This window comes from Cetorhinus maximus, chromosome 7 (genome assembly GCF_964194155.1).
Source record: "Cetorhinus maximus chromosome 7, sCetMax3.hap1.1, whole genome shotgun sequence".
NCBI lineage: Eukaryota > Metazoa > Chordata > Chondrichthyes > Lamniformes > Cetorhinidae > Cetorhinus > Cetorhinus maximus.
The window spans coordinates 84,770,467-84,797,085 of NC_135885.1; the positions used below are offsets into that span (position 1 = coordinate 84,770,467).

A 26,619-nucleotide genomic window follows, 5' to 3' on the forward strand; every position below is an offset into this window, starting at 1 on the left:
ATGCTGCCAGACCTGCTGAGTTTTTCCAGGTATTTTTTTATTTTTTGTTCTTCTCTCTATGAACCTGGGATCATGATGTCAATTGACTTATGCACACACCAGGGTTTAAGCTTGGGACTCTTCTCAGACTGTATGGCTCATCATCACATTTTATATTACATCTACCACTGGGAAAAGGGTTTAAAGAGTTTTTACATTTGTTTTTCAGGAATCAGAATACAATGACCTCTGTATGTTTTGGACAGTAGTGTACTTCAAATCATTAAGCAGCGAATCGCGTGTGAGGCAGCACCCCATCACATTTGGCACTCACGCACTATGCTGCTCTGCAGAAGGGTGTTCTGAGCACTAATTTTTGCAACTGAAGGAAGGAAAGACACACATCTCTATCATGTCTTTCATGACCACAGGACATCCCAAAGTGCTTCACAACCAATGAAGTAGTTTTGGGAACATGGCAGCCAATTTGTGCAAAGCAAGTTCCCACAAACAGCAAGGTGATAATGACTGGATTATCTGTTTTTGTGATAACAACAGAAAATGCTGGAAATACTCAGCAGGTAGGCAGCATCTGTGGAGAAAGAAACAGCGGAATGGGCGGAATCTTCCTGTCCTGCAGCAGCGAGAAGCTTGGCGAGTGGGGGAACTTAATTGGCGTGAGGCCAAAAATCAGTTTTCCGACAGTGGGATGAACTTTAGCAGCTTTGTTCTCGGGATTTTAAAGGCAGGTTAAGGCAGGTCGAATTTTCCCCACAAACAATGTCGGGCAGCCCTTTTGCATGTCTTAGCATCTAATGCATGCTCATTAAAAGGTCAGCTTGCCAGAATTAAGTTCCCCTGCCAAATTAACTTACCCATCTGCGAGAAATTGGAACGTTCACTTTTACGACTGCACATAAAGGCTGTGCACCAGGCGAGGTAGACTTCATCCATGATTAACTGTGAGTTGCCCCTGCATTGCTCTCTTTGGGGAGCATCAGTAAATGCCAGCCTATGCTCAAGACTGGGTGGTGGCAATGCAAGTTGTGTGAAGGATGACTAAGGAAGGGAGGAAGGTTTAGCGGAGAAGGGTGGAGCAGTGGCCGGGCAAAGGTAGAAGGGATAGTGCAGGCTGTCTGGGTGCCCTTTAAAGATGGTGCACAGACCTTCGACCCCATGAAGTAACAGCGGGAATGACAACTTCCTGCCTGTCCCCCCGCCGCGATAATCAGTGGGCTCCTTGCAGCTGCATATTTATTGAGCTGTACAGCGTAAGTTCGCATATGTTCAGCCATCCACCCACCCCCAGCAGAAATCATTCTCATTTCTGTGCCTGCCACCGAACTTAGACTTTGGAATGGAAGCTTCCGGCCAATGTTTCAGGTCAATGACCTTTCATTGAGAAGTCAATGACCTTTCATTGAGAGATCACTGACCTGAAACATTAATTCTGTTTCTCTGTCCACAGATGTTGCCTGACCTACTGAGTATTTCAAGCATTTTCTGGGTTTTTTTTTGGATTTCCAGCATCTGCACTATTTTACTTTTGTAATCTGCCGTTGTGGTGTTGATCATGGGATAAATATTGACCGGAAGTAATTCCCCTGCTCTCCTTTGAAATAGTGCCATGGGATCCTCTAGTCCACCCAGGAAGCCCGATGGGGTTTTGGTTTAGCACCTCATCCAAAAGGCTGCACCTCCAACAGTGCAGCACTCCCTCATTCCCGCAGTGGAGTATCAGCCTTGATTTTTGTACTCAAGTCTTGGAGTAGAACTTGAACCCAGAACGTTTAGAGTTAAAGACAAACATGTTACCAACTAGCCATAGCTGGCAATGTATAACTACTGAGACATTAGCATCTAAAAACCTCTAAATTATCTTAATATTGCATGAAATTTAACAATTAGGATATATCTTTCAAAAACAGAACAGAAAAGTGATTTTACCAGGACTGACCTATGAAAGGTGCATACTATTGAATTTTTAATTTGTTTCATTTGTGGAGGAATGGAGCTTTAAGTGTTAATTGTCCAGTTCACAGAAATCCTGATTAAGCAGAACATTCCCTGGGAGACTAGTTATGCATTTATCAGCACTGCTGCAACACCACTTGCTATTCTGTAATTAATATGGACTACACTGTTTAGTACATGAACGTTTAAAGAAACTGCAGTGATCATTTGAAAAGGAAGGTTGGAATATATTAAAAGGTTATTTGAACAATGTCTTTGAAATGCAGCCAAGATAGAAGTAAAGAGAATATTGTCTTTGTAAATCTGCATGCAAGTGCTGAAAAGCAGCTGTATTACTTAACCATTCTATCAATAACAGTCTGCATCCAAACTCATTAAATTCGGGCTCAGAGCGATATCTTGCAGAGACCAAAGATCATCCCTCACAATCTCATAGCAACAGACATATAAACTGTGCCTCATTACCAGCTTGCTACAATAATCAGGTCTTTAACAGGAACAAAGGTTGACAGTGATTAATAATTAAACTCTCCTAGCTCCCAAGTCTTTTTGCACATGTCCAAGCAACTCGTTGGAAACCAACAAGTCAGCTTTGCTTCCGTCTTCAAAACTAGATCCTGCTGTGCAGTAGTAACCTTTCCTTATTTCATTTTATCTTCCCTTTGAAAACAGCAGTGTAAAACAGGTAATTTCTTTAATAGGCTGCGGTAATGCTCTGGTGGCAACAGTTACCAATCACTAGTGACGTGAATAAAACGTCATAATGCCAATCTTATGAAAAGGGCACATCCTGATGCTAGGTGCTAATTTTAAAGTCTTAAACTGACATCTTATACTGCTTTTGCATTTGTCTTGCTTTATTTCAGATTCTGGGAATCAGAGGTCCAGGGCTGGCTCCCATGGTTTATATTGTTAAGTCAGTTTTTTGTTGAACCAATAAACTGTCTACAAGTCTACTGCTATGCTACAGAATTCAAAGTACAAACGCCTGGAACCATTTTGCTGATGCAAAGCTCCCAGAATCTGAACGAAAGGAATATAAAAACGGCTTTAAAGCAAACAAAATCTGTTTTGGAGCCTGCAATAGATGGTTTTTGCATTAAAACTTGGCTCTCTTTCAAGATAATCAACTGACTGCCATCAGTTTAACAATTGGATTTTCTTTGATGTTCTCTTTATGTTACAGATCTACTGGATGTCGATGTGGCTCTGGAATGTACCAGGGCTGCGAATGCTATGGAATGCGTGTGATTTACATTGCAAGGTGCACTCTACTCTGGCAGCTAGAACTTGCCCGCTTACATTTATGCATATTTGGAGATGCAACAACATCAACTTGAATTTATATAGCACCTTTTAACTAGAAAAAAGTCACAAGGTGCTTCATGGAGTCATAATCAGAAAGAATGAATGCCAAAACAAAGGTGATAAAAGGTCTGTGTTAAGGAAAGACTTAAAAAAGAGAAAGAAGTGAGAATGAGAAACTTTGGGAGGAAATTCCAGTATGTGGGGTCAAATCACCTAAAGTCCTGGTTGCTCATTTTAGGGCAAAGGAAGTGGGCTATGCACAAGAGGCTGGAGTTGGAAAAACAGAGCATTTGGGGAAGAGATTGTTTTGTGACAGCAAGTTAGGTAACGGTGGGGTGAGGTCATGGAGGGATTTAAATAGATGATAGGGAATTTTAAATTTGAAGCATTGTGGGACCAGGAGCCAATGTAAACCAATGAGGGTAATGTTAATGAAATCCTATGAAAATGGAATTAGGTGGTTTTTGTAATGAAGAGGATATATGGTCAGAAACACACTCAGATTCAAATAGGGTCCAGATTCCTAACAGTCTGGCTTGGGCTGAGACAACAGCTGGGAACGGGCATGGAATTGGTGACAAGGCTACAGAGATTGTTGTGGGGGCCAGTGACAATGGCTTGGGTCTTCTCTGAGTTTAAGAAGAGGAAAGTGTGGCTCAAGAAAGATTGGATGTCAGACAAGCAATCTGGTAACACAGAGGCACGGAGAGGCTGAGAAAGGTAATAGTGAGGTAGAGTTTGTTGTTGTCAGCATAACTGTGGAAGCTGACCCAATGTCTGTGGATGATATCACCAAGGGGGAGCATGAAGATGAAAAAGCAGATCTGCTGAACATCATCATGGTGTTACACCCCTCCTGAAGCAATTGTACTCCTTAATCAGGATGTGTCTCAGTGATACTGCTCTAATGGAAATAAAGTATGAGATTATACCATGTTGAAAGCAGCTCAGTTCACATCATTAGTATCACAACACTGTATACAGAAAAAGGTTGCAAATGGCTGCATTTGGTTTCTGGCATCAAAATGGCTTTGTAAGACCTTTATTAGTGCTCAGATCTGAGTTTCTCAGTCATACAAAAGCAAAATACTGCAGGTGCTGGAAATCTGAAATAAAAATAAAAAATGCTAGAAAAACTCAGCAGGTCAGGCAGCATCTGCGGAGGGAAACAGAGTTAACATTTCAGCTCACGTGACCTTTCATCAGAACTATCCGAGTTTCTCATGCTGGTGTTCATCTTTCTAAAAGAAAAAATAGTGGAAATACACAGTTGGCCAGTCACCCTCTTTAGAGGGAAAAAGAGAGGTTAATGCTTTATGTAGATACCCTTTATCAGAACTGATGAAGGGCCTACAGTCAAAATGTTAACTTATTTTTTTCTCTTTTCAGATGCTGAGAAACCTGTTGTACACTTCAGATTCGCAGTATTTTATATTTATCTTAACTTTCAAGGCAGCTGGTAAGACCTCCTTGTCAAACGTCCAAAAGATAAATTAAAGCAGAACACACGCAACAACCGAAGCCCTTGGTGGCTGAACTGTCAATGAATTGAAAGTCAGCTTATTATTGTGGCCAATTTTAAATTATTACAGTAAACTTTGTGTTATCCAGCATTCTACCAACTGGAATTCTTTACTAATTCGAATTTCTGATGTTCCCTGAATACAAATCATCACTTTATCTACCGAAGCAATTACGAAGTTATCCAGACCCGTATCAGTATACTGTATTATTTTATACTTTAAATTATGTTTTAATGTACTGTTGAAGATTTAGAAGTAAAAAGACTACTGTTCTTTACTTCCTGAGTACTTGCATATTAGTTCATACTGTCAGTATTGTGCTGTATTCCACTGGTAAATGGAACTCCCCGTTAACTGGCGTTTTTGATTAACCGGCACCACCCATTCCCCATGTACGCCGGATAATAAAAATTTTACTGTATTATTTTTGATGAACATAAAAATCCTGGATACTGCACAACTACTTAAATGGAAGGGTGTTAGAAATCAATGCAACTAGGGCAGGAAGTTTCTCTTATATTGTGCTTCCTGCAAGGAGTATGACAATATTGCTAGAACAATTGAAGAAAGAAATAGAGGAAGCCTCTGAAATAAGAGATCCTGGTGGCTATAGAAACGCTTCTAGCATGAACTTTCAGTTCTTGGTTATCTCATCGCCTTGAGAAGAAAAGTGAACTGGCCTTGTAGCAAGTTATGTATATATTTAAAGATAAAATTTTGTTGGCTGCACATGAATTGGCTTCATAACAAAAAGCAGTTAATGTAAGGGATTTTTCTGTCCAGTTCACACACCTCCTCATTTTCCCCTTCTACTGTTGAACGTCTGATTCATGCTGGGCTCATATTAAACAGGCCCTCTGGTACCTCGCTCAAGTGGCCAGAGTTGTCAGGCTATTCAATGGTGGAAGCATCACAATGATTCTTTCCCACACCAACATCCACTTTTCAGCAAGGGTGAATGAATTGCAATGAGAAGTAAATTCCTAAGTTAATTTTCCTCTCCTTGGCCTGGCCTAACAATGCAATTTTTACAAGATCTCCGTCATTATTTCGGCCTCTGAAGAATACAATAACATATTTGTGCACGTTTTGAATTTTGTTTTAGTTTTTCTAAATTAGAAAATTCACTGAACACGCCACTTCTCACTCCTGCAAATGCTGCAGGTTAGTGACTATTGAATGGTTTTTGAGGAACCTCCAATGTATAAAAGGTTCATGAATGCCTGAAACTGATCCAGCAAAACAGTAGAATTGCAGACATGCCTTCTAGATTTTTACTGATTGATAGACAAAGGTTGTGCTTCTGCAGGGCAGTCTTGATACTGCAGGTTTAGTCTGACCCCCACCATTGCCCAGTGATGTTGACTTGAGCCCAGATTTTCGCTCTCTGGTTGGGTATGCAGAAACAGCTAGAATAGGAGTCAGGCAGGACACCCAGGAAGAAGTGAGGAGGCTGCCGGGTGCGGAGGCAGGCTGGGTGGAAGGACTGCTTCGGGTTCTGGCACAGTTTCCAAAAATAAAAAAATTAAGATTAAAACATAAAAAAATCCCTCCAGCCCTCACACCCCCTCACCGCCCAAACACACTCCCCATGCCCCATCCATGCCAACTCATGCCACCTCATGCCCTGTACCCACCCCCATGGCCCTTTATAGCCCCTACAACTGTGTCTCTGTACACACCCCCATAGCCATTTATAGTCCCTATGCCAACCTATCCCCTACCCACCCTCCATGTCCCCTCATACCCTTCATGCCAACCCACGCTCCTGTACTCACCCCCATGGCCCTTTATAGACCCTATGCCAACTATGCCCCCACCCACCCTTTGCTCTTACATCTACCATGCCAATGCACCTAGTATTCGCCATAGGCAGACCGCAGAACCATGCAGAGATGAGATAAAATGAAGTTCTATAAAGTAAAGTTCTAAGTGTCTAGTGCAGACTTCACCATATTAAATGAAAAACATTCATTCATAAAAAAATAATTAACTAAATTTCCATTCCTTTAACTAAAGCCTTATAACAACAAATATTCCAAGTGCACAATCCCTTATAACAACAAGCATTGGAATTTACAGCCCTCCTCACCACTTGTAGCTGTCAATCAAACTGTGAAATAGTTGGTAATAGATGGTTGCAAAATCAGTCATGCAGCAAAAATCCAGAAGTGGAAGCACTCATGTATGTCAACAGGGAGTGAAATAGCAAGCAATCATTTTTTTAACACTCCAGGCATTTTTTTCAGATTTAAAGGGCTGGATTTTTAAATGCCTTGACAGCTTGACCAATCCCTTTGACAGTTTTGACTGTTGATTTTGACAGGTCTGCTGACAGTTCCAATAAACTTGACAGTAATGTGTTTATGCACATTTATGCCTACTTTTAACACTTCCAAAGGGCACCTGACTTACCCCAAAGGGCTCCTCATCTCCCCCAAAGGTTTCCTGGGATCAGATTCAAAGGGGTACCTTACCTCCCCAAAAGAGGTATCCTGGCTATCCAAATAAATCCACCAAGTTCAGACCAGCTCTCACCTGGTCTAACCAGCACACAGTGAGCTTCACACTCCTGGCATACCCAAATCCCATTTCAGTGGAGGTAGCTAATGATTTAAATGGGCAGCTGCCTCCATAAACCGCACGTATGCGAAATGCCCCCAATCGCGCCCCTGCAAAAATGGCAAGTGTCGTGTTTGGGGGTGGGACTTCTGCTTTTCGGGCATTTCCGCTATTTTTACCGCAATGCAGAGCTTCTCTATCCTGGTGAAAATTTAGGCCTTAGTCAAAATTGGTTTGACATTCCCCAATGAGAGCAGATGGATGGAAGATTGGTTGAGGTTTCGAGTTCAAACTGGAGTTAAGTCTCTGGGACTGGAATACTTTAGCCTATTATTTTTGGTACCCTAAAGTAATTTCTTTCCTTTACTAAGAGGGCCAAACTCACTGTGGAAAAAGTAACACCCCCAGTATAGCTCATAAAGATGATATTTGTTTTCTATATCTGAACTGAGAATGCAAGGCTTATGTACTTCAGCATGAACATCTGATCTTCAACTCCAAATGTAATTAACACAGGACTAGGTATTTTGTCCAGGAGTTGAGGTTAGCAGTACTCTGAATGTACTAACTCTGTTTTCAATCTCAGTTGCAAAAAATATAATATATTAGTAAAGAATCATATGAGGTACATAATTTTTTCTCTCTGACAGGTGAGATTCTTTTATTCTGATCTGTTGACTATAGAGCTCTACAGTTTCATTGAAATTCTTCTTAATTTATCAAAGTTTGATGTTACAGTCTTACCAGTTTTTTTTAATCAGTTCCCAAGAAGCTAGAACCCTGGCTGGAATATACAGATCACCAGGCTGTCCTGTGAGCAAGGTTTAAACTGCCATTTCTGGAGACCCCAGAATAGAGCAAATAAAATAAAGCTTCAATTATATTGCAAGTAATACATTTGTATGATGCAGGCAAATGGGGCCAGAGTAAAAGGCGGCTTGGGTCAGCTTGCTTTGTGTTGGAATTTCTTGTTTTTAAATTGTCATTTGGTAGTACAGGACTTGGTTATGCTGAAAAAAAAAGACATCTTGTCGAAGCTTTCCGTTTTGCACTCATCAGGACAATTCACAAGGATACCAAATGTAAAGGGAACAACAATTTATACTGCATGAGAAGAGAGTGCTGATTGGTTGGCAAGTGGACTCTGATTGGTAGAGGAGTTTCCAAGGAGAAGGCACCAGTTAACTGATGACTGACAGTTAACTGCCAAACTTTGTTTAAATTCAAACTAGGCAGGTTGACTCTGATTGGTAAGGCATTTCCCTGGTGAATGAACCAGAGAATGGCTATCATCCATTTTGTTTAGTTGAAATAGGCGTAACGTGTGTACATGTTCTTTCTGTCTGCAAAGATCAGGGCCCTGTGCATTAATACATATAGCTTCTAGCATGCATAAGTGTGCCACATTGTGAGCCTAATGATAATCTTAAAGTGGTTGTCAGTGTAATTCTTGGCACGCTCAGGATTGTTTACCAAATGTTGTCCAATCACGGGATCACATTTGACATTGGACCCTGTGTTTTGAGTTTTGCAAGTATGGGCTGATTGCCTATGGTTGGTATCTTGCCTGCGAACAGCCGAAGGGGTATACTGTTAGATATGATCTGCCAGTCTTTCAAACGTATGGCCTACATACCTAGCGTCACACTGGCACTGATATTCATATACCACATTACTCATTTGTGTGACTGGCAGAACAGAACGTCTTGTTTTTAATTGAGAGCATGATCTGGTGCTTTAGCATATGTTGACATCAGCATAACTTTTAACATGACCTGGGAGGTAACTATATGTGTGCCATAAAAACATGAATTTTGGTCAGAAACTCCAGGCCCTGTTAGTGTTTATACAGGCTAGCAGAATCAATAATCAACAGAGGAACAGAGTCGAAGCTCTGAAACGAATTAAAAACCTACCATTTGAGAAACAGCTTTGTGCTAGTGGTTGGCAAGGCACAACTCTACAAACAGAGTTCTTGGTATTATGGATTCAGAATTTCAGCTATGTCAAAATGGGGAGGTGTTGCACAGAGCCCAGTTGTCACCTCTCCCCTCTCCAAAGCTCCTAAACTCCCCATACCCCTCACAAGCGCACGCACAAGGTGGAATTTAATCCAGGTGACAGGGATCTCACCAGCTGGCTGGCAAGCCAATGAGAGCCCTGCATCGCCCCCTTTGGGGAAGGCCTGCCATATTAAGTGCCAGTTAGGCACTTAAGTTGCCAGTGGCGGGATCAAGGACCACAGGGGCAGAAATCCTGACCCCTGAGAGCTGCTAGCCAATTAGAGGCCAGCAGCTCTTCACTGTCGACAGCAACACCTAGGGAGCAGTGGCAGCTGCCGGCAATGCACCCACCAGAGGCCAAGGATCAACAAGGGACCCAGGCCTCAGTAGAGTGAGGGTGAGCTTGGTTGTGGGTCAGGAGGGAGGCATCGGGGGGAGGGGTGTCAAAGGCAATGTCAGATGGCTCTCAGCAGCCTCCCCTTCCCCATGCCGGGGTCCTCGATCAGGTACTGACTTTGAAGAACAGACACCCCCAGGAGGCCACAACATGGTCACTGTCTCATTAATGCCCACTTAAGGGCCTCACTTGAGTTTTGGGGAGGGTGAGGGGCAGGAAGGCTGTCCATAAACCTTTCCACCCCAGGCTTTTTTTAAAATTCATTCCTCGGATGTGGGTGCTAGGCCATCATTTATTACCTATCCCTAATTGCCCTTGTTCAGAGGGCAGTTAAGAGTCAACCACATTGCTGTGGGTCTGGAGTCGCATGTAGGTCAGACCAGGTTAGGACAGCAGGTTTCCTTCCCTAAAGGACATTAGTGAACCAGATGGGTTTTTACAACAATCGGCAATGGGTTCATGGTCATCATCAGATTTTTAATTCAAATTTCATCATCTGCCGTGGTGGAATTTGAACCCAGGTCCCCAGAACATTACCCTGGGTCTCTGGAATACCACTCCAGTGACAATACCACTATGCCACCGCCTTCCCCTTAATCGGGACAGAGGAAGGAAGGCGACGGGGTCCCCACCTAGTACCCTCCCATCTACTAAATTCCCCCTCATTTCCAAACTCGGTTTGGGGAAGGGCATTAAAGTCTTCCCACAGAGTTAGAGGAGTTAAAATAGCCACCCAAGCTTCATGAACCTCCTTGTGGTTTCTTGGCTGGACAACATGTACAAGGTGAAAGTTAAAAGAGAATGTGGGGAAAAAGAAAAAGAAACTTCTTACTTAAAATATGTCAATCTTTGTTGATAAAGGAGTTTACTGCCCTGTAAAGAAAAAGCTGTAAATGAACTTTTAATAGGTAAAAAAGCCAATGTGCAAAATAAATGAAGGGTAGACATCAATATAATTATTAATAAGGCTTCCAAAAATGAAAATTCATGGCTATTTCTGTATTTCAAATGAACTGAGAACCGATATTTGTCTAAACCCATGCACTTTTCCCTTGTACTAGGTAGCTGATTGTGTTTCTTACCCCTCATTAAAAATCGTGCCTTTTTCTTTATGAATACAGGCTGAGTTTGTTTCGATGCTGCAGCTAAAATCCACTCTTGCTGGGAACTGTGCCAGATGCACATATTGGCCCAGATACCTGTTGCATGCTGGGACATTCTGCCCACAAGCACAGATTTGGCTCTTTTTATGTTACAGCAACTGGCATTTAATCATAACATTTTCAGTTATATTATTATGCTTCCTGTATGCATTCAAGAAAGAAAGACATACACTATGGCAAGAAAGAGAGAGGATGTTTAAGGAAAGAAACATAATACCAAATGAGCGGGCTGAAAGATGAATTTAAAGCCACTGTTTTATTAACTGGTATACTGTTTACTAGTCTAGAAAGTGGAGCTGTGACTGTTAGAAATGTGTTTTCCTGCCCAATAACAGGCTGCAGCGGTAACATTTTGTACCAAGGTCAATAATGTTGTCACCTACACTATCAACCCAGAATAATGAATAGTTGTGGAAGCTTTTAAAACATAAAGCTATACGTTCTTCAGTCTTTACAATAGCTACCTATCTTATATATCAAAAATTGGTTGTTATTCTTTGCTTGGCTCTATTTGAAATGCTTCTCTTGCCTCCTTTTGCCATATCACATTCCCCAGCCAAGAGATCATGGAGGCTAGTCACTTGCAGAGCTCTGTGAATGCTGTTCTTGAAACAGTTGCCAGTTAACGTAAGTAAGAAACCCAGCTGATTCAACCCACTCTGGAGAAGATTTTCCCTCATCGTTAAATGCTAATGACATTGCAAATAAATTAGGTTTCTTATGTTTGCTAATTCTTGTAAAATTATAGAAGCAGTCATAAAAGAATGGGTTTACAATTTTGCTAGAAACAGCTGACAGAGAAAATCTTACAGTACTTAGTAACCAGAAGAAAACTTCTCCCTCAATGAAAAAACGGTTGATTCCTACTTCACAGTTTGGCACTCCCTTCCCGAAGGTTCAAACAAGGAATAAGCCTGCTTCCTGTTACTGCTCCACAGCAAAGGTCTAGTGCTGTCCCTGAAGGAAATTTACTGCAAACACTTAATGCTTATGCTTTAAGGTGAAACCCCAGTATCTTATTTCTTCTACTGCACTAATATGGCCAAACAGGGTCATGGGGCTGGGTTTTATATACCCCCGCCAGGCATGTTTTCGTTGGAGGTGATGGGGGAGGGGGGTGGTGGTGGGCAGGTAAAATAAGTTGGGTGGCCGGCCCACCATGTTCCCACCCAACCCGAGCTGAGCCCCATGATACGCTAGGTGGATGGGCCCCGAAATCAGCAGGCTGCCCGCCATATGTAAATAAATAATTAAAGGTCCATTAGGCTTGTTAGCAAGCTTATATTGACCTAGATAACACACTGCCCATGCCCATAGTACGGTTGGTGTGGGCAGGCTTTTTATGGTCTACATGAAGAAAGGTGGGAAGGGGGGGGGCACCTCATTCACGGGGTGCCCTCTGTTCATTGGGGCCACTTCTTTCTGCACGGCCTATCCTCCAATGCCTGTTCCCCCCGCTCCCCCCAACCCCCGCCACCCCTCTAGGATTCCTCCTCACCCTAAAATCCCAGGACTTATCTTTCAGGGGCGGCCATCCATCATCCTCGTGTTCCTTATTGCAGTTGCAGCAGTGCCCGCTATTGAGCTCAGGACCTGCTGGATCCCAAGGGCAGGACTTCTCTCACTGTGCAGCGGAAGTCCCACTCGCAACCACTTCAGCCCACCCACAGCATGTTAAGACTGTGGGGCTGCCTTCTTCTGGGTGTGTCAGCCCCCAGTCGACTTCCCTTCAGGATTGGTGAGCAGCTCGCAACGCCCCCCCCACCCCCAAACCTTTAAAATGCAGCCCATTGTGACCATTTTGGAATTAGAGGAAAGGTTTTTTTAAAAACATTTGGAGTGGCCTGGGAGGCGAGGGGAGGGACGGGGGAATGAAAAATTGGTTGGGATAGCGGGGAGGGGGGTGGCGCCCTGCCCGTCACCTTCTCACCACCACTGGCATTTTACCAGCAGCAGAGAAGTTGGCAGATGGCCCTCCTGCCCAGAGGTCAATTCAGGCCCTTAAGTGACCAATTAACAGCCACATAAGGGCCTTTTCCCAGTGCCACTGGTATTTTATCAGTATCCCCTTAGAGGGATGGGAGCTCCAACGCCAGGCAGTTAATTGCCTGATACACATAAGATTAGGTCAGGTCTCCCAGAACCAGTTGAGGTGGGGTTGTCCCTGACTTTCTGGCCAGTGGATGGGGTTAGCACTGGCCTGTAAAATCCCAGCCTAAGAGTGGCGTTTTTAATGTTCATATGGCGGCATTTCATGACTTCAAGACATCCCAAAGTGCTTTACAGCCAACAAAGTCCTTTGTAATTATAGTCACTGTTGTAATGTAGGAAACAATCAATATTTACTGACTTTACTGAACAGTGCATGTGTTTGATCATTAGCAGAGTACAGGGCAATGATGCTCGACCATGGTGAACTAGTTTGCCCTGGTTTAGGCTCACACTCAGGCAGAATATCTGCTTGGTGAGGTGCCAATGTTGTCATTACATTTATTTAATGAACTGATACAGTTGTTTCAAAAGAATATTGCCAATGACTTTCATTTTGCACTGATATGCTTTTCATGTGGTACGCTTAACATCTTAATTTGCTATCACCTGCTGTATAATCAACAGATACTTCACCCATGTATTCTTTAAACAATAAATATTTAATTATTTTTCCAAACTCCAAGCTTGGAATTGTCAAAATCTGTAATCTATTTGCACTGTTGGGTGTTTTGTATAACTTAAATGGAAAATAATGACATTTTCAGATTGAATCTGACTGAACCTCTGGTGCCAATACCTGGGTGCTAAAAGAAGCCTGCATCATCTGAATGCATTCCAACAGTAAGCATGATTTTAGGGAATGTTGCTCTTTCCCCCATGAATTCAGGCACACACTCCCCATGATTTCCCATTTGATATGTCTTTGTACTGGAAGATGACCCTGACCTGAAGGGTGATCTCATAAAATCAGTTCTTGAATCTTCAGGAGAAGGAGTTAAAAAGTGGAGGAAATTGGAAATAAAATTAGGAAAAGATTTTCAAACTAAAAGGCACTTCTACTATGGCAGTTTCTATATAATCACAATGGGTGACAAATGGAACATCATTTGTTTTTTGGACAAAAAAAAAACATTGTGGACATGGAATTCAGGTCACAGTGCCCTTTGCCCCACCTTCCCTGGAAGTACACCAGATGCCAAATTGAAGCTGAAGACTTCTAATGGAGCAACGTATCTGTCTGAAACAGACATTTGGCACCATACATATGCAAATCTGGGTCCTAATACCCATTGTGGTACCCTGTTGTAAAATTGGTCTTCAAATTTGGGAAGCCTGTGCCAAGCATGCTCCGTCTCATTGTTCTGGGTCTCCAGCGGCCTAGCCAGCAACCTTAAAAGGGAGTGATGAAAACAGTCCACAAAAAGGCAAGGGTGCTCCTCCTGGTTCCATAAAAATGCTGTACGCTGCTGCTAGTCTGGGCTTATACCTCTCTGCTTCTCCTCCTACCCCAAACACCTGCCAGAGCTCGCAAATTCCTGAAAGCTCAACTGACAAGTTACATCATGAGGCCTGATTGGCATCCACAGCTCACTGGTTTCATGCACAAGGCCTCAGGCTGATGTCTTCGGGCATGCATTAGAACCGCAGCACCCATTTTGCACTGGAAGCAGCCATCAGTTGAATTTCTCTCCCAGTCATTCCTCATCACGCTGTCTAGCCTGAAGCTCACTTTGTTTTTGAGTTGATTATTAATACGTATGGCACTTTTGCGATTACCATCAGGACGAAGTGAAACAAACGGCCAGATTGTCATCATAAAGGTGGGTAGGAGGAGGCGGGAAATTTCCTGGCTCAGCATGCCCGCCTCAGAAGTGCCAGCAAAGACAGGATTTTCATTCCGGGGGAGTGGGTGCTAACTGAAGTTGGGTCCACTGCCCCTGGAAAGAGTGCGGAGGCAGCCGTCAGGACTGCTGAGTGCCGAGGTTGGTTGCTTAAAAGGCCCACCTCAGCGCTCTGGGACTTTGTCCCAGCCCTCACACACTCCCCATGCCCCCTCATACCCTCCATGCCAAGCTATGCTCCCCATCCACCTCCCCATGGCCCCTCAAACTCTTCATGCCAAGCTATGGTGCTTCCATGCCTATTCACCCACTATGCAGCCTGTCCAGGACCAATGAGCCCTATAGTAGCATCAGGATGTCTAAAAAAGCTGAACATGGAGGGTATGAAGAGACATGGGGGTGGGTGGATTGGCATAGCTTGGCTTGGGATGCATGGGTAAGACCTTTTAAACTTACCTTCCAAAAGGTTCCCTCATCCAGACTATGGTTCACAACACCTCTGAGGAGCCGTGAACCATGAGTCCTTGAAAAGCTGGCCCGACTCCATGAAAATTGCAGAGGACTAGGACATGCCTATATCCGTAATGGAGCTAGCCAGGTCCACACCCTTAACCCGCACTGGTGAAAATTGGGGCTGCCGGCAGTGGGGTCAGAAATCTTAGAACTGGGTCCCAGTTGCACCTCTACAGAGTCTTCCCGGCTCTGTGGAAATCTGTTTAAACTAAATTGTGGCTGTGAAGTTTGATCATTTCTGTAAATTAATTTTTCTATTAAAAGTCTGAAATGGGTCTTTTGAAATGTTTCTCTGTATTTTCTGATACCCTTTTATAACTGGGTGTGGTATCAATGCAGATTCAACTGGAGCTTTCAATGCACACAAACATGTGTTTACAATGACCCAGATTTTCATGAATTGCACCAATCACATTTTCAGAAGTCTACACTGCTAGCACTAATAATACAGACTGAAACACAGAAAGCAGCTCTGCACAACTCTGGATCAAAGAGCTTGATTTGTGGTGGATCCCTACTATCTACAGAGTTTCAAGTGCCTTGTGTTTTAAATCAGATGCCTGGCTATCCCTGTACCCTGGAAACTCAGCTTAATGTTTCTTTCTTCTTTCACCTTCCATCTTATTTACACGTACCATGATTCATGAAGGGAGTTTCAATGGACCATTTTTAATGTTTATTTTGTTACTATGGCAACTGAAGGAGGCACATGGGATATAAGGTAAAAAAAGAAAACTAAAGAACCAAAACTGAACTTTCACCTTTTAAACACTGAACTTTCTTTAAACCTTTGCAGATCATAAAACTTCAATTTTGTTGCATCAGTGTACTTTTTATTACTACCTTACTACTCCACCCCGCCGAATGCATACATCTATTATGCAATTCTCTGACTGAGGCCAGGTCTGGGGGTAGGGGTGTGGCAGAGAAAATGGGACCAACAAAAACTCAAGACATTGCTACTGGTGCTTTTCTATGGGCTGGATTTTACGGCTGCAAATCAGGCGCCCCTTGCGACCCCCAACCCCGCCAACGTGAATGTAAAATAAGGTGTGGTTACGTCAGGTTGACAATGCAATGTCATCATGCTAGAATCAGAAATGACAAAAGGTGAGCGGGTACTGAAATCGGAAGCTCGTCCATCCTTTTGAAATTACTAATTAACAGGCTATTGAGTTTGTCCAGCAGCCGCTTGTACACAATTTTTTCGTTGCCCACTGCATTTCTCTGATGCTGGACAGGAAAAAGTTTGGGAGTGCAGGCACGATGATGCAGCACAAGGGTGGAAGAAAAGACCTGCCACCTGGCCCATGGCTGCATGTAGCAACAGATTCCATTGGTGAAGGTGGTGGCATCTGTACAATTTTGGGCTTCATTTATTGACTTTTTTGTGCCTGCCAAAACAAATAAAGGGAGGTTCATAGAGCAGGGGGCCTTTAAATTCGCAGCCGTGACTGACTTTCTCTTCATGGCAAAATCCCTATGTTGCATGATATGCAGGCCTACACTCTCGATAGAGCACAAAGCCCTCCTTTGCACTGCTAATTGGTCGCCTTCTGTTGGGTGGCGCTAGTTGGCCGCCCAAAGCCTGATTTGCCGAGATGAGATGGCGGGGGCGGGAGCGAATGGTCCACTCACTTTCTGTTCTGCCCCACCCCGCTGAGAAACATACAACCCAGTCTAACTGCTGTGAGAAGTGCAAATGGACCTTTGGTTGATTTGTGCTACAATCCTTCCATCCATCTTCTGAGAAAACTAACTTCCTTTTCCCTGACACCCAGTTGTGATATTTCTATAGATGAATTGCCAACAGCACTCACTCTCTCCAGCTTGTCTTGTGAAGGAAGGCCATTGTGAAGGTACCAGAGTTTCTACACATCTGACATTCCAACTGTAACTCAGCACAAGGCACGATGTTCAGGAAGGAAAGCAGAGAAAAACATATCAGTGGTAACCCCACTGACATCAGTGGAAAGGCCCCTAAGGTACAAATCAGAGACACTTCTATGTCCTATTCAACCATGAAATCTAGCACCTGTCAGAGGAATGGGTGATGGGGGGCCGGGGGGGGAACTGTTGTTATATCCTCTTCAGCCTTTGTGAAATGGGATTGATCAAAAAACCGTTTTAAAAATGTTCCGACTCTTTCCCTGAGAGTCCAGGCCATTTCCCCAGCTCCAGTTAAAAGTTGGGCCCTAATTGAGACAAGGGTGTGGGATCTCCCAGAGTGGGGTCCCTGACACCTGGCTCTGCACCCTTGAAAGCAGTTACCCTGTATGGAGTTGGTTAGGTCCAAGGCATACTGGAAAACCCTAGAAATGGCAGTGGCTCAGTTCATCCAGCGACTTGTTGTTTATTGGTGGGTTCCCTGAGACCAGACCCTTTTTACGACCAATAGTTACATTATTTATTTGTTCAAATAACAAAGTCTCACCTGACCAGTCTTTCCATCCTGGTCTGCTGTTTTGTTTGTCTACTGTTGAGGCAAGCACAGGAGACCTTAGGTGATATTTCAGTTGGTGCATATGTGAAAATGGAGATCCACGAGTTTGTGATCTGAGGGTGTGTTCTATTAAGAGGAAAGCCCCAGACCTTAATAGAGTTAGGAACAGCCATATGAGCAACGTCCTTCGTTGATGGGGGAGAGAAGGCTGGCTCCTATTTGCATTCATCCAGCTAGTGGCAATGTACACAGCATTACATAGAATGTACAGCAGAGAAACCGGCCATTCATCCCCACTGGTGTTTATACTCCACAGCAGCTTCCTCCCATCCCTCTTCATTTAACTCCTATCAGTAGAAGCTTCAAATTCTTTTCCCCCATGTGTTTATCTGACTTTCCCTTAAATGCATTAATGCTATTCACCTCAACAACTCCTTGTAAAAGAAAATAGAGTGAAGAATTTTAAATAGTATCTAAATAGATAGAAATTATTAGATGGCGCCTGGAATAATGTACAGTATTCAAAAAAAAAAAGTACCATTGCAATATTGTGGATCTGCTCAAAGGGAAAATGATGGTCAGTATGTGTTTTTTTTTACCATTGCCATTGAAAAGTTAATCAGCGTTGTTTCTGGGCATCATTCACCAAGAAATAAGAGGATAGCCTAAGTCATTTAAAATGATATCACAAAAGCAAAACAGCATTTAGAGGACAACGACACAGGAAACAGTTATTTTTCTGTAACAATTCCTAAGGTCTCTTTTCTTTGAAAGAAGTACGAGGTTTGGTAATCCTGTGTGTTAGGAATCCATTTCAGACCCTCTGATAGACCAGTTGGAAAGCTAGCCAAACTGACTAAGATCATCCCACGTTCGACCCTTGTTTGAGCGGAGATGGTGATCTCAGCCAGGAATTATTGGATGGGCTTGCTGGGCCGAGGATGGATGTGGTTTTTCGGAGCAATGGAAGGGAAACCTACTACTTTAAATCAAATTTATTTTACTTAGGGCTGTCTGATACTGGCACTAGGCCCTAGGTAGGTAATCCTCCTCAACTAAGCGCCTACTGTACTTAACTGGTGTGATTAGCATCCTCTGGTATTCAAGCTGTGAATTGTTTAATTTCTTTGAGAAAGTTGTTGCTGCTTGTTATCCACATACATCTGTTTGCCGCCTTCCTCGGCTATGTTGTACACCGCTACCATTCATATCACTGCATTATTGTCATTATCATACAGCACTTCATTTGTAGTTCAAATATCAAAACCATTGCTTCAGCTGCCAACTCTCTGCTCGCTGAGATACATGTTGACCATTAATTGGTCCTGAACACTGTGTTCTAAAGTGCCCTAAACCAGATTGCTTCCTAGAAGAAACTTAAGGACACTGCCAAAAATCCATTAATGCTCCATTACTGCTAACCCACTAAGTTACTTAAAATTGATACATTCCTAGCAGGTAACCTAGCTTCAATATATAGAATTATTTCTTTCCTTAAGTATCATGTTCTATTATTACAATGCCTTTCCTCAAATAGCTCAAAGTAGATACATGGATTGTCATCCAACCCTGTTAAAGTAGTAAAGCATCTTTCCTCATATTCATTAAAAAATGTCCTTTTTAATGTGCCCAAACACTGGCAGGTAAGATCAGCACTGATATAAATCACTTTACCTCAGTGCTATCAGCAAAAATTGAGTAATGGTTATCAAATATCGGTTTTCAAGTAACTGAACAAGAGGCTTGATGCCAAGGCAGAAAGCAAGCACTGTGGAGTGAGCATCCATTATAGAAACAACCTGAATTTCTTGTGGCTGGGAGTTCTGTCATTCACTGATCATTTATCCTGGTTGCTGTTTGTGGGATCTTGACTTGCACAAATTGGGTCTGCTTACAGAACAACAGTGACTGCACCTCAAAAGAAGTTATTCAGAATTATTCACTGATAAAGGGTTCTCATCATCAAGCTTTTAACTATCTTGTTCAATATACAGATTAGAATATAAAAAGGAAACACGATAAAATAATGTTGAGGGTAGTAACCCATCTGGAGCACTCAAAGCGCTGGCGGGACTGTTCCAGTTTTCACAATGACAGTTTTAGAGGTGCGGCCCTGAATTTCCCTCCTATTTGCTAGTTAACAGTAGAGTGGGAATACTGCCTGCAAATGTGAATCCATTACTAACCTGTTACAATTTCCTCCTGCGTCTGTCCCATGCAGAGGAAGTTTGGAGCTATAATCCCATCTCTCATAGGTTAACTGGGAGGAAGCACAATATCCATGATAGGTTCTGCTTTTAAAAGGCTGCTGCCAGGTAAAGATTTGACTGCTGAAGTAGAAGTAGCTTCAGGGTTGCCAACTGCTGAAAGGACTCCCAAATCCCCTGATACATCGATGGGGTGGTGTCAGGTCCAGAGGATCAAAGTTATTGGGCACTGATGGTGGGAAGCCCCATTAAAGGGCGGTGCAGGATGGCTGGAGGGAGATGACCGTGATGGTCAGTGTAAACTTTACCACCCAAGGAACTGCCACACAGTGCAGGAAGAGCTGCGATGGCCTCACAAGATGGCCAAGGCAAATCCTCTCCTACAAAGACAGTTTCGCTCACCTCATACCCTTTCCTCTTTCTCTCTTAACATCTGGGTGTTAGAGAAATGCATTTTTGCAAAGAGTAGCCTCTGCAAACAATCAAACACCAGCTTTACTTGGAACCATTCCAGCAACTCATGTTACCTTCCAAGAAGGAATTCTGCTAGTTTCCAAGGTCACTTCATTTGAAGGTAACATACACCTTTCTCTTTTTATCATCATGGGATGCATATATTCATATGAGAGAAATATCCATGCTACCAACATGCCTTTAACATTGTTCCCTGCTCACAAAGGAAAAGCTCGCCTAAAACACACTCCAGAGAAATGGTCAAGGAGCACGAACACAAAAGTGCTTGAGTCCACATGACAAGGAGCTCTTCAAAAGAGCTAAGATGAAGGACCATGGATCTCATGTGAAGGCAATGGAGACAATCTCCATAATTATGCCCGAGATATGAGAACTGGATGCCTGGATGAGTGCAGCTCTGACAACAGTCAAGAAGTTTGACACCGTCCAGGACAAAGCAGCCCACTTGACTGGCACCACATCCACAAACATTCACTTCCTCCACCACTGACGCACAGTAGCAGCAGTGTGTACCATCTACAAGATGCACTGCAGGAATTCACCAAGGCTCCTTAAACAGCATCTTCCAAACCCATGACCACTACCATCTAGAAGGACAAGGGCAGCAGAAAGATGGGAACACCACCACTTGGAAGTTCCCCACCAAGGGACTCACCATCCTGATTTGGAAATATATCAACGTTCCTTCACTGTTGCTGGGTCAAAATCCTGGAGCTCCATTCCTAACAGCACCGTAGGTGTATCTACACCGCATTGACTGTAGCGGTTCGAGAAGGCAGCTCACCACCACCTTCTCAAGGGCAACTGGGATGGGCAATAAATGCTGACCCAGCCAGCGAGGCCCACATCCCGTGAATGAATAAAGAAAAAACTGCAATACATTGAGGGACATTTATCACAACCTGCAGAATTCTACAGACTGTGACAGCACGGAAGATTTCTCAGGAAGGGTTTCTAAGGGCATTCTCAGCAGGTTAGGTAGCATCTGTGGAGAGAAACAGAATTTTTAGCTTGGCACATGGGTGCGTGCCCAACCCAATCAGACGTGAAATCGCACGAGATATTTCGGTCGGCAGCTGCACTCAGAAGTTGGGTGCGCGCCTGCTGACAATTAAGAGGCAAACTAAGATCATTAAAGGTGCAATCGTCTCCGATTTTTCGTGGTCCGTCCAACTTTATGGTTGGTGGATGGGCGAATTGGCCAGGCGGACTTTGCATTTTTCATGAAATCTCATCCAAGGGCAGGATGAGGTTTCCGTTATTAAATGAAAGAAAAATAAAAGCCTATGGGCAGCATTGTTATCATGAATATGTTTAGGTGACTGATTGTAATGCTTGCACAATTTTTTCCCGATTTTAACAACTTTTCAGGTCTTCAGCTCGCTGCCTTCAGAGAACTTTCTGTCAGCGCTTGCCCACGCTGACGTCAGCGCCCGGCCTCTTCCCGGCTCCACCCCGGAAGCGCTGAGCTTCTCAGCGCGCATTTGACACTGGCTGGTGTTAATTAGCCAGCCAGCATGAAATGGCAGGCGGAGGCTAGTCACGGTCGGTGGTCCGTTCCCCGGCTGCTCCCGGGCCTGCCCACCGACTTAAAAATTCTTCCATGAGTTACCTTTCAGGTTGAGATGAAAGGTCATCTCGACCTGGAGTGTTGGCCAGATTTTTCTGGCCCTTCCCACTGGTGGGATCTTCCAGTCCTGCCGAAGTCAATGGGCATTTGAATTGCTTGCTGCATTCCCCATGAGGGGTACCCACCACGGCAGGGCCAGAAAATTCAGTCCATTAACTCTGTTACTCTCCACAATTGCTGCCTCACCTGCTGATCATTTCCAACATATTTTGTTTTTATTTGAGATTTCACCCAGCAACACCCCCCCCACCCCCGGAAGCAAAGTTGGCATGGAGCCAACATGCTCCATGCCAACCCGCCCCTCAGCCATAAAGTGCTGTGGGGCGGTTAAACAAGAGTCAAGTGGGACTTCTGCCCTTCACTGGGGAGGAAACCCCGCCCTCTGGAGCTGCCAGCCAATTGTCTGTGCCGTAAAAACGGGGCATGGCTTCACTTCCAGCAACGCAGCTGCCCTGCAGAGGAAGGACATGGGAACCAGGCACGCTGCACATTTCTCACCAGGTCCAGGAAGGCTGCGCAAGAAACGTGCAGCTTTCGACTAAGGTAAGTAAAAAAGAGTAGAATGGCAATCCGACGGGGAGTTTAACTTGTTCTTCTGAACCGAAGTTCATTGGAGCAGCTTCATGACACCTTTACAGAGGTACTGTTAGGTTTTGTGGTTCCCAGAGGTTTGACACTTTTTCAAAAATACTGGAGCTTCATTCGCAGCTCTCCATGTGGCTGTTGGACTGATACATTGTTGCTTTACTACCTGACTGTAGTGCAGTAGTGAGTGCTGTGGCACGGATACTTAAGTATTGATACGCATGAACCTAAATGATATCATTTTTGGGGATCACTGGAGAAGAACATCAGGATGTCACCTGAAGGCAGTTTTCTGCTTCATGTGTCTGCTCTCAGACTGCCCCTGACCAGCAGTGTTAAAAAGACACTGTCCATGTTAAACAAAATTTCACAAATATGTTTTTGTTTATGGAGTTAAGAAAGCGTGCACAGCCCTGCATCCTTTTCATCACAATGAGATCGCACATAGCAACAACGATTCCTCAGAGCAAGGCCAAAGACCAGACAGTGTGCAGGCAGCCACCTGGCTGATAGAGTTGCAACACAACCAAAAGCATATCATCAAGGCTAAAGAGGATGCCCAGAGCGGTAAGTTGGGCCCGCTAGGGTTTGGGTAATAACAGAGGTTCCCTACAGTGGAGAAGTCAAGTGATAAGGCCAGGATTATGAGTGAGGGCCTGACAACGCAGCAGCATTTTCCTAAGTAGGGGCTGTGAATTTTAGGCGGCAGGGCTCCAAGAAAGGACGCGATTTTAACTCCTAAGTGGGAAACCACGTAAGGCAGTTAGTTTCTGACTTGCCTACAGCAAAATGGGGCAAGTGATTCTAATCACTGCGCACCATTACCATGCTGCGGTTCAGCTTCTCACCTAGAATGGGCGGGACATGGCTGCTGGCCTCACAAGCATCAGGTAGCCAATGGCTATCAAAGAGCATGTGTGAGGAAGGGGCAATGAGGGGAGGGGGGGAGAAGGGGGAATGGGGGTGGGGAAGGAGTTGGTTGGCAGGCAGTAGTCCAGGCCTAAACATTCCCTGTGGGGCTAGGAGAAGGTTTCCAATTCTGCTGGCTCCACAATGAAAAGTAAAAAGGTTTACCTTTCTGAGGGCCACGTCAGGCCCTGATCCTCCTCTGACTTTCTGCAGCCTGGATGAAACGCTGCAGATTTCAATTACAAACTGCCAATTACAGGCAGTTGCTTTTGCTGCCAGTTTAGGAGAGCAAGTTAAAATTGGACATAGTAGAATCCAGACAGTTTACCAACGGACAAGTAACCAAGCGCATTTTAACTTCCCACCGGCTCTATTTCTGTTGGCGGGCAGAGTTAACTTTCCCCACCCCTCCCCATCCCAGGGTTTGGGCCAGGGAACGGGGCTTGGGATTAAGTCAGAAGGTACTAAATCAGTCAGAGTGGGAGATTTCAGTAGCTTGACAACCTCAAAGGAAAAGTTGGGAGAAATGTAAATCGAAATTAAATGGGTAAAAATGCATAGTTATTAATATACAGCAGATGCAGCTGTGGTGGGGGAATGAGTGGCTCTTCCCCATATGGTGGCGTAACAAGGAACAGTCATAGGTCAGGCTGTACCACATGGAAATCCTATTAAATCCGCACATAGGGATGTTACAGACAATTGCTAGAGGTGAGTGCTGACACACAGATTAGCAGGTTTTATCACAATTCTCCCAAGTATAACAGATAGGGCAATTTGCAACTTTCCAGCTGCTATTTTGAAACACAATGATTTAATTTTGTAGACATTAAATTCAAATTAAAAAGTACTGACTTTCAATAGAGAATTTTAATTGTTAACAGATTGATCTTCACTGTGTTTTCCTGATAAAATAGTTCTTCCAATCTTTATTTTGGAAAACTGCACAATGGGATTCTACAGATACAAAGAAAGAAATCTTGTCTGCTGCTTCTACACATCTAGAAACAAAGATCCAAATCCACATAACTACCTCCTCCGTTTCTCACAGAGTTTGTATCCTTTCCTGAGCCCGAGCTGCACCCTGGGGAAAACACAGGCATGTCAACTTGGCAGCAACTACCATTCCCAGGAAATCGGCACAACGTTCACACTACCATCAAATAACAGGGTAACATTCTCATACATTTTACTCATTTCCTCACTCACTCACCCGTGGACAGTTCTTAAAAGATTTCAGCCTGTGTGAAGAATAGTATCACATTTATCATGTTTTCTTTTTAACATTATTCCTGTGAATCTGAGAGAACCAAATGGAGGGTATAGTTCTCTACTTTTAATGGTATATTTTAAATTAACAATAATAGAAAATAGTTTTTTCTACATGTAACCTGCAGTGAGTATTTCCTCTTTTACAGACTTCTGAGGAACCACAAAAAGAAAATGGTGGGACAAGAAGATTATAAGACACTTCATCTGAGAGGCTGCACCTGGGTTGGGGTAACCAGCACTCAAAGCATCTTAATGTGTCAGTGACTACATCATTTGAGGGCTGTGCTTTGACTAAACATGAGGCCTAAGACTAGTATGCAGTAGTCCCAGTTCTGGTCTAATGAAAGAAGCTCAAAATGCTCCTGGTACAAACACCCAAATTTTACTGAGATAGCAAACAGAAATTCAAAAATATTGCTTCTTTAGTTATTATGCTAGCTGGGTTAGTATGGAATTGAGCTTTCTTTCAACTATACTCTGTGGTTTTGAATGAAAAAGAACAAGTTTTGTGTTAAATATATCTTGGTGAACATAGATTACTGAAGTTATTGCCCTCATGCTCGCTGACCTACATTGGTTACCGGTCAAGCAACATCTTAATTTTGAAATTCTCATCATTTTCAAATCTCTCCATGGCCCTATCTCTATAACCTGCTCCAGTCCCACAACACTCTGAGATATCTGCACTCATATAATTCTGGCCTCTTGTGCATTCCCAGTCATAATTGCACCACCATTGTGACTGTGCTTTCAGTTGCCTAGGCTCTGGAGTTCGCTTCCTACCCTTCTCTACCTATGTTAAGTTACTTTTTAAATCCCACCTCTTTGACCAAACTTTTGGCCATCCGACCTAATACCTCCTCATATGGCTCGGTGTCATACTTTGTCTCATAATGCTCCTGGAAGCACCTTGGGATGCTTCATTATGGTAAAGGCACTATTCAAGTATATGTTGTTGTTTTTCTTTTTACAATGATGGAATAAAATGGAGGAACCTAGTTCATAAAATATTATTTTATAAACCTGTTTTAAAAATGTCATAAAAAATATAATTTTTCTCCAAAAGTTGAAAAATTATTCAAAGGGATGTTTATGGCACCATGTTTTTCTTTTTGCCCAACTGAATTGTTTATGGGACTGGGGCTTAGTTTCATACAGCTGATGGGCCTGCCCTGAAGAAAATGTCATTAACATTTTCATTATAATCGACAAACAAATGTACTGATAATAAACTATAACGATCCCTCTAATTTATTTTGGAGTGTGCAGGTTGTTTATTTAAGTGTGGCGATTTAAAGAGGTCCACTTATTTATGGCCTAGGGAGGGACTTTCAGGTTGCTGCGCAGCTTACAGAGAACATTGCTACACTGATCCCCAAACCATAAGGGATGCTGATTCTGATCTGAAGTAACTTTAGTATTGAGATGTTGATATTAAGATAGAATTCCAAATGGTAATATTTGTAAAACACTGTCTCACACATCAGTCTTTCTTGTGGAGTTATGTGATGCTGGCACTTATCAGCCACTAAAGTACATCATATACAGAAATACTTTAAAACTATCGCAAGTTGTCAAATCTTCAAAATTCACTACGGCTTGACAAAGTTAATTATGCAAGAAAAATGTTCTAGAATCTGAGTAAGAACATCCTCACACTTGGTTAAATAGCAAAAGTTCCTGGTCTCTCTCAAGTGATGATTCTACATTGAAAGAAAGAGTCAGCTGTAAAATTATTTGGGACATCTTGAGGATAGTGTCAGCCTTGGTTCAACTGGTAGCAAACTCGCCTCTGAATCACAAGGTTCTGGGTTTAAGCGCCACTCCAGGGTTTGAGCACAAAA

At 43.3% G+C, this 26,619-nt stretch overlaps 1 protein-coding gene and 1 long non-coding RNA gene across 3 annotated transcripts in view; one reads left to right on the plus strand and one right to left on the minus strand.

Moving 5' to 3' along the window:
• The window catches only part of maml2 (mastermind like transcriptional coactivator 2), a 416,101-nt gene that overhangs the window by 43,283 nt on the left and 346,199 nt on the right, over positions 1-26,619 (minus strand). The gene's annotated exons all lie outside the window — the stretch shown is intronic.
• Positions 1,986-4,960, plus strand: LOC144682915 (uncharacterized). The gene is made up of 3 exons (XR_013577129.1): positions 1,986-2,638; positions 3,140-3,377; positions 4,651-4,960. It is a non-coding gene; the product is annotated as an uncharacterized LOC144682915 (long non-coding RNA).